Raw genomic sequence first — 12,117 nt, 5'->3', positions numbered from 1 at the left:
CTATTTTTTCCTCTTGCCTTCAGCACTCTCAGCAATCTATAGTGAGGACACAGAGTTGCACCCATTCTAATGAGTTTCAGCGTGGGACACTGCTAATAAGGATACCACTGTTGTTTTGTGTGGACTACCCAAACAATTTTCCCGAAATTCATATCTTGTGCACCTGTTGTTTTTATGTGTTTACACATGCCAAGAGATCCTTGAGACTGGGCTACGATCCTTTGGTGCATTGTTAAAGTTTTAAGACTGGGGATTTTGGGAAATAGGATCCTTTTTTTTCAGGTTACAACTGCCTTAATTGTGCAATGTTTCCAGTAAGGCTTTTGAAACTTAGATGGAACGTATCTTTATTGCCGGCTCACAGTTCCTGTGTTTTTAATTAATTTTGTGTACACATTGCCATAGCATTTATATTTATAAGGTTGGACAATAATCATTGACTTTAGGTGGATGGTTTTTAATCCGTACTCTTCCATCTGCTTGATTATACTGTATTACAACCATTTAATCTCTTCCCTTTCAGCAATAGCAGCAGGGTACCCAGAGTAACAACACTTGTGTTCAGGTTCAACGTCTGACTGCGTCAAGATGTGGACTCCTCCCCGATTTAAACACCCTATCATGTCATGATTTTTTCTAGCAACTAGCCACACAAAAAGCCAACACAGACACACAAGCAGTGTAAGCACAGAAACAAGTGAGCATGTATGCAAACAAACTTGAACATGCAAACAATCACATGAGCTGTGCTCTGCATGCTTTTTCCTCTTCTAACATTCCTGAACAAGTATCTGCATGACCTAAGCAAAACAGGAACCTTTAAACCTTTAAATTTCAAGCATTGATTTGAGCACGGTTTTTAAGCCAGAGATCTTTTCTCCCTATTGGAAGGAGTTTTTCTCTCTAGCTGTGTTTCTGGAGCGGACTTTAGAACTACGTTCAATAAAAAAAAGTGTATATTAGATCAAATGATAGCCCTAGTGAAACAGAATGGATGGATCAACACCCCCCCCCCCCCAAAGCGGTGTACACCAAGGCAGTGTACACCAAGGTAGACCAACAAGTAGTTAACATCCCAAAGTTGAACACCACTGCTGTTCTTATGGCAAGTCTGGATGAATGGGGCTATATAAACCTTTAAAGGTACCGCCCCACTGAGCTGAGAACAGAGATTGATCGCAGGGGTGTTTAAGCCGGGTTGGATGAAAACCCTGTCAGTCAATGAATCAAGAGAGAGAATAAGTGTATATTAGATCAAATGATAGCCCTACTGAAACAGAATGAATGAATGGGGCTCTTTAAACATTTAAAGGTACCGCTCTACTGAGCTGGGAAGAGGAATTTTGGCAGGGAGTGAGTTGATCGCAGAGATGTTTAAGCCGAGTTAGGTGAAATACCTGTCAGTCAATGAATCAAAAGAGAGAAGATATGTATGTAGAGTAATTGAAAGCCCTAGTTAAAAAGAAGAGATGAATGGGGCTATATAAACCTTTAAAGTTACCGCTCCACTGACGTGGGAGGAGGGATTTGGGCAGGAAGTTAGTTGATCGCAGGGATGTGTAAAGCCGTTTGGGTGAAAACCCTGTCAGTCAATAAATCAAAAGAGAGAAAAAGTGTATATTAGATCAAATGATAGCACCTACTGAAACAGAATGAATGAATGGGGCTCTTTAAACCTTTAAAAGGTACCGCTTCGCTGAGCTGGGAGTAGGTATTATGGCAGGAAGTGAGTTGATTGCAGTGATCTGTAATGCCCGGATGAGTGAAAATCCCGTCAGTCAACGAATCAGTGGAGACAGTGCTGGTGAGGAAAGAAGAGAGAGAGGCCTTTAAAAATGCAGCATTATGAGAAATAGACAAAATTCCAAATACTGTTTTAAAAGTACAAAACACTTTTACATGAAAAAGAGAGAATTATAATTCAATAAAGCACAGAATATATTACCAAAAAAGAGACAAGATGTGTATATAGATGAATTGAAAGCTCTACAGAAACAGAATGGATGAATGGGAGTATATAAACCTTTAAAGTTAATAATAATAATAATAATAATAATAATAACTTTATTCTTGTATACCGCAATACCATGGAAGTTCTATGCGGTTAACAATAGAAGAGACTGTACATTTACAGCGAAGTTACATATTACAGCGTTGTTACATTTACAGCGATGTTACATAAATGGCAGTGAAAATTAACAGCGAAGTTACATACATTTACAGTAAAGTTACCTATTACAGCGTTTTTACAATTAAGGCGATGTTGCATATATGGCAGTGAAAAGGCATGTGCTAAGAAGAGGCTGTACATTTACAGCGATGTTACAAATTATAACGGTGTTACATTTACAGCGAAGTTGAATATAAGGCCATGAAAAGGCATAAGCTATGGAGGCCTGAGGGGCCATTAGGTCAAAACCGAGATTGGGTAAGAGTGGTCATATCAAGGTAGGGAGGGAGCAGGGAAGGGGGGAAGGCAGAGTTAGCGGAATTTGTCGAAGAGGAAGGTTTTTAGTGACTTCCTGAACAGGTGATAAGGCGGGGAGTTGGAGATGAGGTCAGTTAGGCAATTGTTCCATTTGCCCGCTTGGAATGCTAGGGTTCTATCAATGAATCTCTTATAGAGGCAGCCTTTTAGGGAGGGAAAGGTGAATAAATGGGCGTTTCGTGTGCGGGAGGGGCCTGCTATTTCAAGATGCTCAGACAGGTAGATTGGGGAGGAGCCAGTTAGAGTTTTGAAACAAAGGCAGGCGAACTTAAAGGTGATCCTTGCCTCAACTGGGAGCCAATGGAGTTTGGTGTAGTAGGGGCTGACATGGTCATATTTTTTGAGATCGTAAATGAGGCGGACGGCTGCATTTTGGACTATTCTTAGACGTTTGATGGTATTTTTATAGGTTCCGAGGTAAATAATGTTGCAGTAGTCTAATATGCGTAGCACCAGAGATTGAACGAGTAGTCGGAAGGCTTGGTGGTCGAAGTAGCGTTTGATGGTGCGCAGTTTCCAGAGGGTGCAGAAACATTTTTTCACCTGGGCACTGGTATGGTCATCGAAGGTTAGAGTGCGGTCCAGGATGACTCCAAGGATTTTTATGGTGGGTAGGATAGGGTAATCTAGTCCATTCAGTTTAAGGGAGGTGTTTGTTAATTTATGGTTTGGACTCGCTAGGAAAATTTTGGTTTTTTCAGGGTTCAGTTTTAATTTGAATTTGGAGGTCCATATTTCTAACTTGGTGAGAATAGAAGAGATGAGTTGTTCCGTTTCTAGAGTGAGTGAGGTGATGGGAACAATGATGGTGATGTCGTCTGCATATATGAACGATTTTAGGTTTGAGTCAGCTAGGGATCGTGCCAGAGGGGCCAGGTAAATATTGAATAGGGAGGGGGAAAGAGGAGAGCCTTGTGGGACTCCACAAGGGTTACGCCAATGGTGGGAGAAGGCTCCATTACTATGGACCTGGTAGGTACGGTTAGTTAGGAAACCTGTGAACCAGTTTATTACTTGTCCGGAGATGCCGATGGAGTCAAGGCACCGGAGCAAAATTTCGTGGTCGACTAGGTCGAAGGCGCTGCTCAGGTCAAATTGGAGTATCAGGGCGCTTTTGCCCAGCGAGAACAGGTGGAGGAGGTAACTTGTCAGGGCAGTTAAGATTGTTTCAGTGCTATGGTTTAGTCTGAAACCGGACTGGGAGTCGTGAAGAATGTTGTACTTGTCAAGGTATTTCGTGAGGTCGTTGTTGACTAGGCCTTCCATGAGTTTTTGGAAGAGTGGTATGTTGGCGATGGGTCTGTAGTTGGTGATGGAAGAGATTGGTTCCTTGGGGTGTTTAGGGATAGGGGAGATGAGGATGTGGCCAAGTTCAATCGGGAAGTGTCCAGTGGATAGGCATAGAGATACCCAGTTGAATAGTTCAGCTTTGAATGAGGGGGGGGCGGATTTCATGATGGTGGGAGGACAGGTGTCTAATAGGCAGTTGGAGTTGGCGTATTTAGAGTAAAGTTTGAGGAATAGATTCCAGTCAGGATTTTCAAAGGAGGTCCAGGACATGTCGGCTCTTGAACCTTCAGTATCTGTTGTAGGTAGGTTGAGTGGAGGTTCGGGGCTGGGGGTTATAAGAGACAGTTTTAGAGTGTGGATTTTGTTGGCGAAGTGGTCGGCTAGAGTGATAGCGGAGGGCGGGAGGACGGAGATGGGGCGTTTGTGAGAGTCTATATCGAGTAGAGAGTTAACTAGTCTAAAAAGTGCTTTACTGTTTAGAGAAGGGGAGTTTATTAGTTGGGAGTAGTGTTTGCTGCGCTTATCGATGATCAGTTTTTTGTATTCTTTGACTTTTAGTCGCCAGGTGAGTCTGTCTAAGTCAGTCCCTGATTTACACCAGGTTCTTTCAAGTTTCCGAACTTCTCGTTTTATGGTCAGGAGGTCCGCGTCAAACCAGCTGTTTGAGGGGCGAGTTGTTTTCGAGCGAAGTCTAAGAGGAGCAGTGGTGTTAAGGACTTGGTCGCTAAATTTTTCCCAGTTTAGGTGGAAATTGGGGTCTACGTCGGAGTCGGAGATGAAAGTGTAGTGTGACCAGAAGTCTGCTGGATTTAGTTGTTCTCTTGTCCATATGGATTGCTTTATATGGTTGGGGTTAGGCTTTTTGTCAGGTTGTTTTTTGTGCCAGGCTATATCAAAATTGCACAGGAGGTGGTCGGACCAGGGGGTGTTTGACCAGGTTTGGTCTAAGAGAGTTATATTGGGAGTGGTGTTGGAATTGGAGAGAAAGGTGATAAGGTCAAGGTGGTGTCCTTTGTTGTGGGTTGTGGTTTGGGGGGGTTTGGTGAAGCCTAGCGATGTGAGGAAGGAGAGAAGATCAGTGACGTTTGAATTTTCTACCTGTTCTAGGTGTAGGTTGATGTCTCCTGCTAAGAGATTGTAGGTGCCTGCGGAAGAGTTCGTGAGTAGGTACTCATAGTAATCCTCTTTTGCTTGATTCCATTTATTAGGGGGTATGTAAAATAGCGTGACGATTAGGTTGTCTATGCATTCTGTTTTGGAAATTTTACAGGTGAGGATTTCTAGGTCGTTGGTTAATTTGGAGTCTAGGACTTGGAAGTGAAGGTGGCTTTGGAGAATGATAGCGAGGCCACCTCCTCTTTTTGAATTTCTTGAGAGAGTGATAATTTTGTAATGTGGAGGCAGAATGTCTCCTATGATGGTGTCCTGGTCGGAAATGAGCCATGTTTCGGTTAGGAGGACCATATCTAAGCGAGTTTCTTCCAGCCAATCTTTGATGAGCTGGGCCTTATTTCTAACTGAGCGGATGTTCAGGTAGGCACAAGGAAGAATGGTTTGTTGTGGGGGGCAGGAGGGTATCGTACGTTGCAAGTGTTTTAGAGATCGCTTTCTTTTAGGTGATGGTCTGGGAGGGTGGCGAGTGGTGTTGATCACAGGAATTGGGAAAGGACCTGCTTCTGAGCAATCATGTAAAAGTCGGTGGGGGCGGAGGAATTTGTCAGAGCCGGGGATTCTATTCACAGTGGAGTAGGTTGGGATTGGTTCAAATGCTAGAACATTTGTGATTAAGCCTCTTGTGCTAAGCAGGTAGAGGAGGAGAAGGGCAGTGAGATTATGAGTGAGGCTGGTCATGTTGGAAATTGTTGGTCTGGGGTAGAGGCTTAGTGAAGGGCGGAAGAGGAAGGCCTGGGAAGTGGGAGAGAGAGGAGAATAAAGGGGTACAGCGGGATGGCAAGGAAGGATAACTCAGAGGAGAGCTGTAAGCTTATGGAGGTTATACTATGTTCAAGGAGAACTGGGGCAAAGGGGGAATTCAAATATAATTCTAAGACAGGAATGAGATATAATTATGGCCAAGTATTAAATGATGATGGGCCAAAGTTAAATGAGAAAGGTTATCAATGAAAATAAGAGTCAAAATTATTTGGTCAAGAGTCCGCTCCACTGAGCTGGGAGGAGGGATTTTGGCAGGAAGTGAGTTGATTGTAGGGATCTTTAATCTGGGTTGGGTGAAAATCCTGTCACTCAATGAATCAAAAGAGAGAAGAAGTGTATATTAGATCAATTGATGAACCTGCTGAAACAGAATGAATGAATTAAAGGTTTCTAGAACTCCAAGGAACTGCTCCACTAAGCAGGGCTCAGGGATTTTGGCAGGAAGTGAGTTGATTGCAGGGATGTTTAAGTGGGGTTGGGTGAAAATCCTGTTATTTAATGAATCAAAAGAGTCAATATGTGTATATTAGATAAATTGAAAGCCCTACTGAAACAGAATGGATGAATGGGGCTATATAAACCTTTAAAGGTACTGCTCCACTGAGCTAGGAGGAGGGATATTGGCAGGAAGTTGAGGTCAATCCAGGGATATTTAAAACAGGTTGGGTGAATGTCCTGTCAGTCAATGACTCAAAAGAGACAAAATGTGTATATTAGATCAAATGATAGCCCTACTGAAACTGAATGGATGAATGGGGCTATATAAACCTTTAAAGGTACCGCCCCACTGAGGTGAGAACAGAGATTTTAGCCGGTAGTGAGTTGATCACAGGGATGTTTAAGCCGAGTTAGGTGAAAATCATGTCAGTCAATGAATCAAAAGAGAGAAGATGTATATATTAGATCAAATGATAGCACGAGTGAAACAGAATGAATGAATGGGGTTCTAGAAACCTTTAAAGGTTTCACTCCACTGAGTTGGGAAGAGAGATATTGGCAGGAAGTGAGTTGATTGCAGGGATCTTAAAGCCGGGTTGGGTGAAAATGCTGTTAGTCAATGAATCAAAAGAGAGAGGATATGTATGTAGAGTAGTTGAAAGCCCTAATTAAAAAGAAGAGATGAATGGGGCTATATAAACCTTTAAAGGTTCTTCCTCAGTGAGCTGGGAGGAGGGATTGTGGCAGGGAGTGAGTTAATCGCCGGTAGGTATAAAGCCGAGTTGGGTGAAAATCCTGTCAGTCAATGAATCAAAAGAGAGAAGTGTATATTAGATCAAATGATAGCTCTACTGAAACAGAATGGATGAATGGGGCTATATAAACCTTTAAAGGTACCGCCCCACTGAGCTGGGAGGAGGGATTTTGGCAGGAAGTGAGTTGATTGTAGGGATCTTTAATCCTGGTTGGGTGAAAATCCTGTCACTCAATGAATCAAAAGAGAGAAGAAGTGTATATTAGATCAATTGATGAACCTGCTGAAACAGAATGAATGAATTAAAGGTTTCTAGAACTCCAAGGAACTGCTCCACTAAGATGGGCTCAGGGATTTTGGCAGGAAGTTGAGATCAATGCAGGGATGTTTAAAACAGGTTGGGTGAATGTCCTGTCAGTCAATGAATCCTTAAAGGTACCTCTCCACTGAACTGAGAAGAGAGATTTTAGCAGGGAGTGACTTGATCGCAGGGATGTTTAAGCCGGGTTGTGTGAAAATCCTGTCAGTCAATGAATCAAAAGAGACAAGATGTGTATATTAGATCAAATGATAGCACTACTGAAACTGAATGGATGAATGGGGCTATATAAACCTTTAAAGGTACCGCTCCACTGAGTTGAGAACAGAGATTTTAGCCAGGAGTGACTTGATCGCAGGGATGTTTAAGCCGGGTTGTGTGAAAATCCTGTCAGTCAATGAATCAAAAGAGACAAGATGTGTATATGAGTTCAAATGATAGCCCTACTGAAATAGAATGGATGAATGGGGCTATATAAACCTTTAAAGGTACCGCCCCACTGAGCTGAGAACAGAGATTGATCGCCGGGATGTTTAAGCCGGTTTGGATGAAAACCCTGTCAGTCAATGAATCAAGAGAGAGAAGAAGTGTATATTAGATCAAATGATAGCCCTACTTAAACAAAATGAATGAATGGGGCTCTTTAAACCTTTAAAGGTACCGCTCTACTGAGCTGGGAAGAGGAATTTTGGCAGGGAGTGAGTTGATCGCAGAGATGTTTAAGCCGAGTTAGGTGAAAATCCTGTCAGCCAATGAATCAAAAGAGAGAAGATGTATATATTAGATTAAATGATAGCACTAGTGAAACAGAATGAATGAATGGTGTTCTAGAAACCTTTAAAGGTTTCACTCCACTGAGTTGGGAAGAGAGATATTGGCAGGAACTGAGTAGATTGCAGGGATCTTTAAGCCGGGTTGGGTGAAAATCCTGTAAGTCAATGAATCAAAAGAGAGAAGATATGTATGTAGAGTAGTTGAAAGCCCTAGTTAAAAAGAAGAGATGAATGGGGCTATATAAACCTTTAAAGTTACCGCTCCACTGACGTGGGAGGAGGGATTTGGTCAGAAAGTTAGTTGATCGCAGGGATGTGTAAAGCCGTTTGGGTGAAAATCCTGTCAGTCAATGAATCAAAAGAGACCAGATGTGAATATTTGATCAAATGATAGCCCTACTGAAACAGAATGGATGAATGGAGCTGTATAAACTTTTAAAGGTACCGCCCCACTGAGTTGGGAAGAGAGATATTGGCAGGAAGTGAGTTGATTGCAGGGATTTTAAAGCCGGGATGGGTGAAAATCCTGTTAGTCAATGAATCAAAAGAGAGAAGGTATGTATGTAGAGTAGTTGAAAGCCCTAATTAAAAAGAAGAGATGAATGGGGCTATATAAACCTTTAAAGGTTCCTCTTCAGTGAGCCAGGAGGAGGGATTTTGGCAGGGAGTGAGATGATCACCGGTAGGTATAAAGCCAAGTTGTGTGAAAACCCTGTCATTCAATGAATCAAAAGAGAGAAGTGTATATTAGATCAAATGATAGCCCTACTGAAACAGAATGGATGAATGGGGCTATATAAACCTTTAAAGGTTCCACCCCACTAAGCTAAGAACAGAGATTGATTGCTGGGATGTTTAAGCCGGGTTGGATGAAAACCCTGTCAGTCAATGAATCAAAAGAGAGAAGTGTATATTAGATCAATTGATGAACCTGCTGAAACAGAATGAATGAATTAAAGGTTTCTAGAACTCCAAGGAACTGCTCCCTAAGATGGGCTCAGGGATTTTTGCAGGAAGTTGAGATCAATGCAGGGATGTTTAAAACAGGTTGGGTGAATGTCCTGTCAGTCAATGAATCCTTAAAGGTACCGCTCCACTGAACTGAGAAGAGAGATTTTAGCAGGGAGTGACTTAATCGCAGGGATGTTTAAGCCGGGTTGTGTGAAAATCCTGTCAGTCAATGAATCAAAAGAGACAAGATGTGTATATTAGATCAAATGATAGCACTACTGAAACTGAATGGATGAATGGGGCTATATAAACCTTTAAAGGTACCGCCCCACTGAGTTGAGAACAGAGATTTTAGCCGGGAGTGAGTTGATCACAGGGATGTTTAAGCCGGGTTGTGTGAAAATTCTGTCAGTCAATGAATCAAAAGAGAGAAGATATGTATGTAGAGTAGTTGAAAGCCCTAGTTAAAAAGAAGAGATGAATGGGGCTATATAAACCTTTAAAGGTTCCTCTTCAGTGAGCCGGGAGGAGGGATTTGGGCAGGGAGTGAGTTTATCGCTGGTAGGTATAAATCCGAGTTGGGTGAAAACCCTGTCAGTCAATGAATCAAAAGAGAGAAGTGTATATTAGATCAAATGATAGCCCTAGTGAAACAGAATGGATGAATGGGGCTATATAAACCTTTAAAGTTACCGCTTCGCTGAGCTGGGAGTAGGTATTATGGCAGGAAGTGAGTTGATTGCAGTGATCTGTAAAGCCCGGATGAGTGAAAATCCCGTCAGTCAACGAATCAGTGGAGACAGTGCTGGTGAGGAAAGAAGAGAGAGAGGCCTTTAAAAATGCAGCATTATGAGAAATAGACAAAATTCCAAATACTGTTTGAAAAGTACAAAACACTTTTACATGAAAAAGAGAGAATTACAATTCAATAAAGCACAGAATATATTACCAAAAAAGAGACAAGATGTGTATATAGTTGAATTGAAAGCTCTACAGAAACAGAATGGATGAATGGGAGTATATAAACCTTTAAAGGTACTGCTCCACTGAGCTAGGAGGAGGGATATTGGCAGGAAGTTGAGGTCAATCCAGGGATATTTAAAACAGGTTGGGTGAATGTCCTGTCAGTCAATGAATCAAAAGAGACCAGATGTGAATATTTGATCAAATGATAGCCCTACTGAAACAGAATGGATGAATGGAGCTGTATAAACCTTTAAAGGTACCGCCCCACTGAGTTGGGAAGAGAGATATTGGCAGGAAGTGAGTTGATTGCAGGGATCTTAAAGCCAGGTTGGATGAAAATCCTGTTAGTCAATGAATCAAAACAGAGAAGATATGTATGTAGAGTAGTTGAAAGCCCTAATTAAAAAGAAGAGATGAATGGGGCTATATAAACCTTTAAAGGTTCCTCTTCAGTGAGCCGGGAGGAGGGATTTGGGCAGGGAGTGAGTTGATCGCTGGTAGGTATAAATCCTAGTTGGGTGAAAACCCTGTCAGTCAATGAATCAAAAGAGAGAAGTGTATATTAGATCAAATGATAGCCCTAGTGAAACAGAATGGATGAATGGGGCTATATAAACCTTTAAATGTACCGCCCCACTGAGCTGAGAACAGAGATTGATCGCAGGGGTGTTTAAGCCGGGTTGGATGAAAACCCTGTCAGTCAATGAATCAAAAGAGACCAGATGTGAATATTTGATCAAATGATAGCCCTACTGAAACAATGAATGAATGGGGCTCTTTAAACATTTAAAGGTACCGCTCTACTGAGCTGGGAAGAGGAATTTTGGCAGGGAGTGAGTTGATCGCAGAGATGTTTAAGCCGAGTTAGGTGAAAATCCTGTCAGTCAATGAATCAAAAGAGAGAAGATATGTATGTAGAGTAGTTGAAAGCCCTAGTTAAAAAGAAGAGATGAATGGGGCTATATAAACCTTTAAAGTTACCGCTCCACTGACGTGGGAGGAGGGATTTGGGCAGGAAGTTAGTTGATCGCAGGGATGTGTAAAGCCGTTTGGGTGAAAACCCTGTCAGTCAATAAATCAAAAGAGAGAAAAAGTGTATATTAGATCAAATGATAGCCCTACTGAAACTGAATGGATGAATGGGGCTATATAAACCTTTAAAGGTACCGCCCCACTGAGGTGAGAACAGAGATTTTAGCCGGTAGTAAGTTGATCACAGGGATGTTTAAGCCGAGTTAGGTGAAAATCATGTCAGTCAATGAATCAAAAGAGAGAAGATGTATATATTAGATCAAATGATAGCACGAGTGAAACAGATTGAATGAATGGGGTTCTAGAAACCTTTAAAGGTTTCACTCCACTGAGTTGGGGAGAGAGATATTGGCAGGAAGTGAGTTGATTGCAGGGATCTTAAAGCCGGGTTGGGTGACAATGCTGTTAGTCAATGAATCAAAAGAGAGAGGATATGTATGTAGAGTAGTTGAAAGCCCTAGTTAAAAAGAAGAGATGAATGGGGCTATATAAACCTTTAAAGGTTCTTCCTCAGTGAGCCGGGAGGAGGGATTTGGGCAGGGAGTGAGTTAATCGCCGGTAGGTATAAAGCCGAGTTGGGTGAAAACCCTGTCAGTCAATGAATCAAAAGAGAGAAGTGTATATTAGATCAAATGATAGCCCTACTGAAACAGAATGGATGAATGGGGCTATATAAATCTTTAAAGGTACCGCCCCACTGAGCTGAGAACAGTGATTTAGCAGGGAGTGAGTTGATCGCAGGGATGTTTAAGCCGGGTTGGGTGAAAATCCTGTTAGTCAATGAATCAAAAGAGACCAGATGTGAATATTTGATCAAATGATAGCTCTACTGAAACAGAATAGATGAATGGAGCTGTATAAACCTTTAAAAGTTTCACTCCACTGAGTTGGGAAGAGAGATATTGGCAGGAACTGAGTAGATTTCAGGGATCTTTAAGCCGGGTTGGGTGAAAATCCTGTAAGTCAATGAATCAAAAGAGAGAAGATATGTATGTAGAGTATTTGAAAGCCCTAGTTAAAAAGAAGAGATGAATGGGGCTATATAAACCTTTAAAGTTACCGCTCCACTGACGTGGGAGGAGGGATTTGGGCAGGAAGTTAGTTGATCGCAGGGATGTGTAAAGCCGTTTGGGTGAAAATCCTGTCAGTCAATGAATCAAAAGAGACCAGA

The 12,117-nt window shown here is 41.9% G+C and overlaps 2 long non-coding RNA genes across 3 annotated transcripts in view; both read right to left on the bottom strand.

The window, feature by feature from the left end:
• The window catches only part of LOC117352507, a 33,956-nt gene extending 32,187 nt beyond the window's left edge, over positions 1–1,769 (bottom strand). The window contains exon 1 of one of the 2 annotated variants that reach the window (XR_004537701.1): positions 1,677–1,769. This is a non-coding gene — a long non-coding RNA (uncharacterized LOC117352507). Of the gene's footprint in view, positions 1–1,643 lie in introns of both variants that reach the window. The other variant, XR_004537700.1, reaches the window with a different exon arrangement.
• A 7,890-nt stretch (positions 1,770–9,659) lies between these two features.
• LOC117352506 overlaps positions 9,660–12,117 on the bottom strand; it is a 96,911-nt gene continuing 94,453 nt past the window's right edge. Inside the window, exon 4 of the long non-coding RNA XR_004537699.1 lies at positions 9,660–9,753. This is a non-coding gene — a long non-coding RNA (uncharacterized LOC117352506). The remainder of the gene's footprint in view (positions 9,754–12,117) is intronic.

The sequence above is a fragment of the Geotrypetes seraphini genome, unplaced genomic scaffold (genome assembly GCF_902459505.1).
Source record: "Geotrypetes seraphini unplaced genomic scaffold, aGeoSer1.1, whole genome shotgun sequence".
Classification (NCBI taxonomy): Eukaryota; Metazoa; Chordata; class Amphibia; order Gymnophiona; family Dermophiidae; genus Geotrypetes; species Geotrypetes seraphini.
This window is presented reverse-complemented; position numbering and strand designations above follow the sequence as displayed.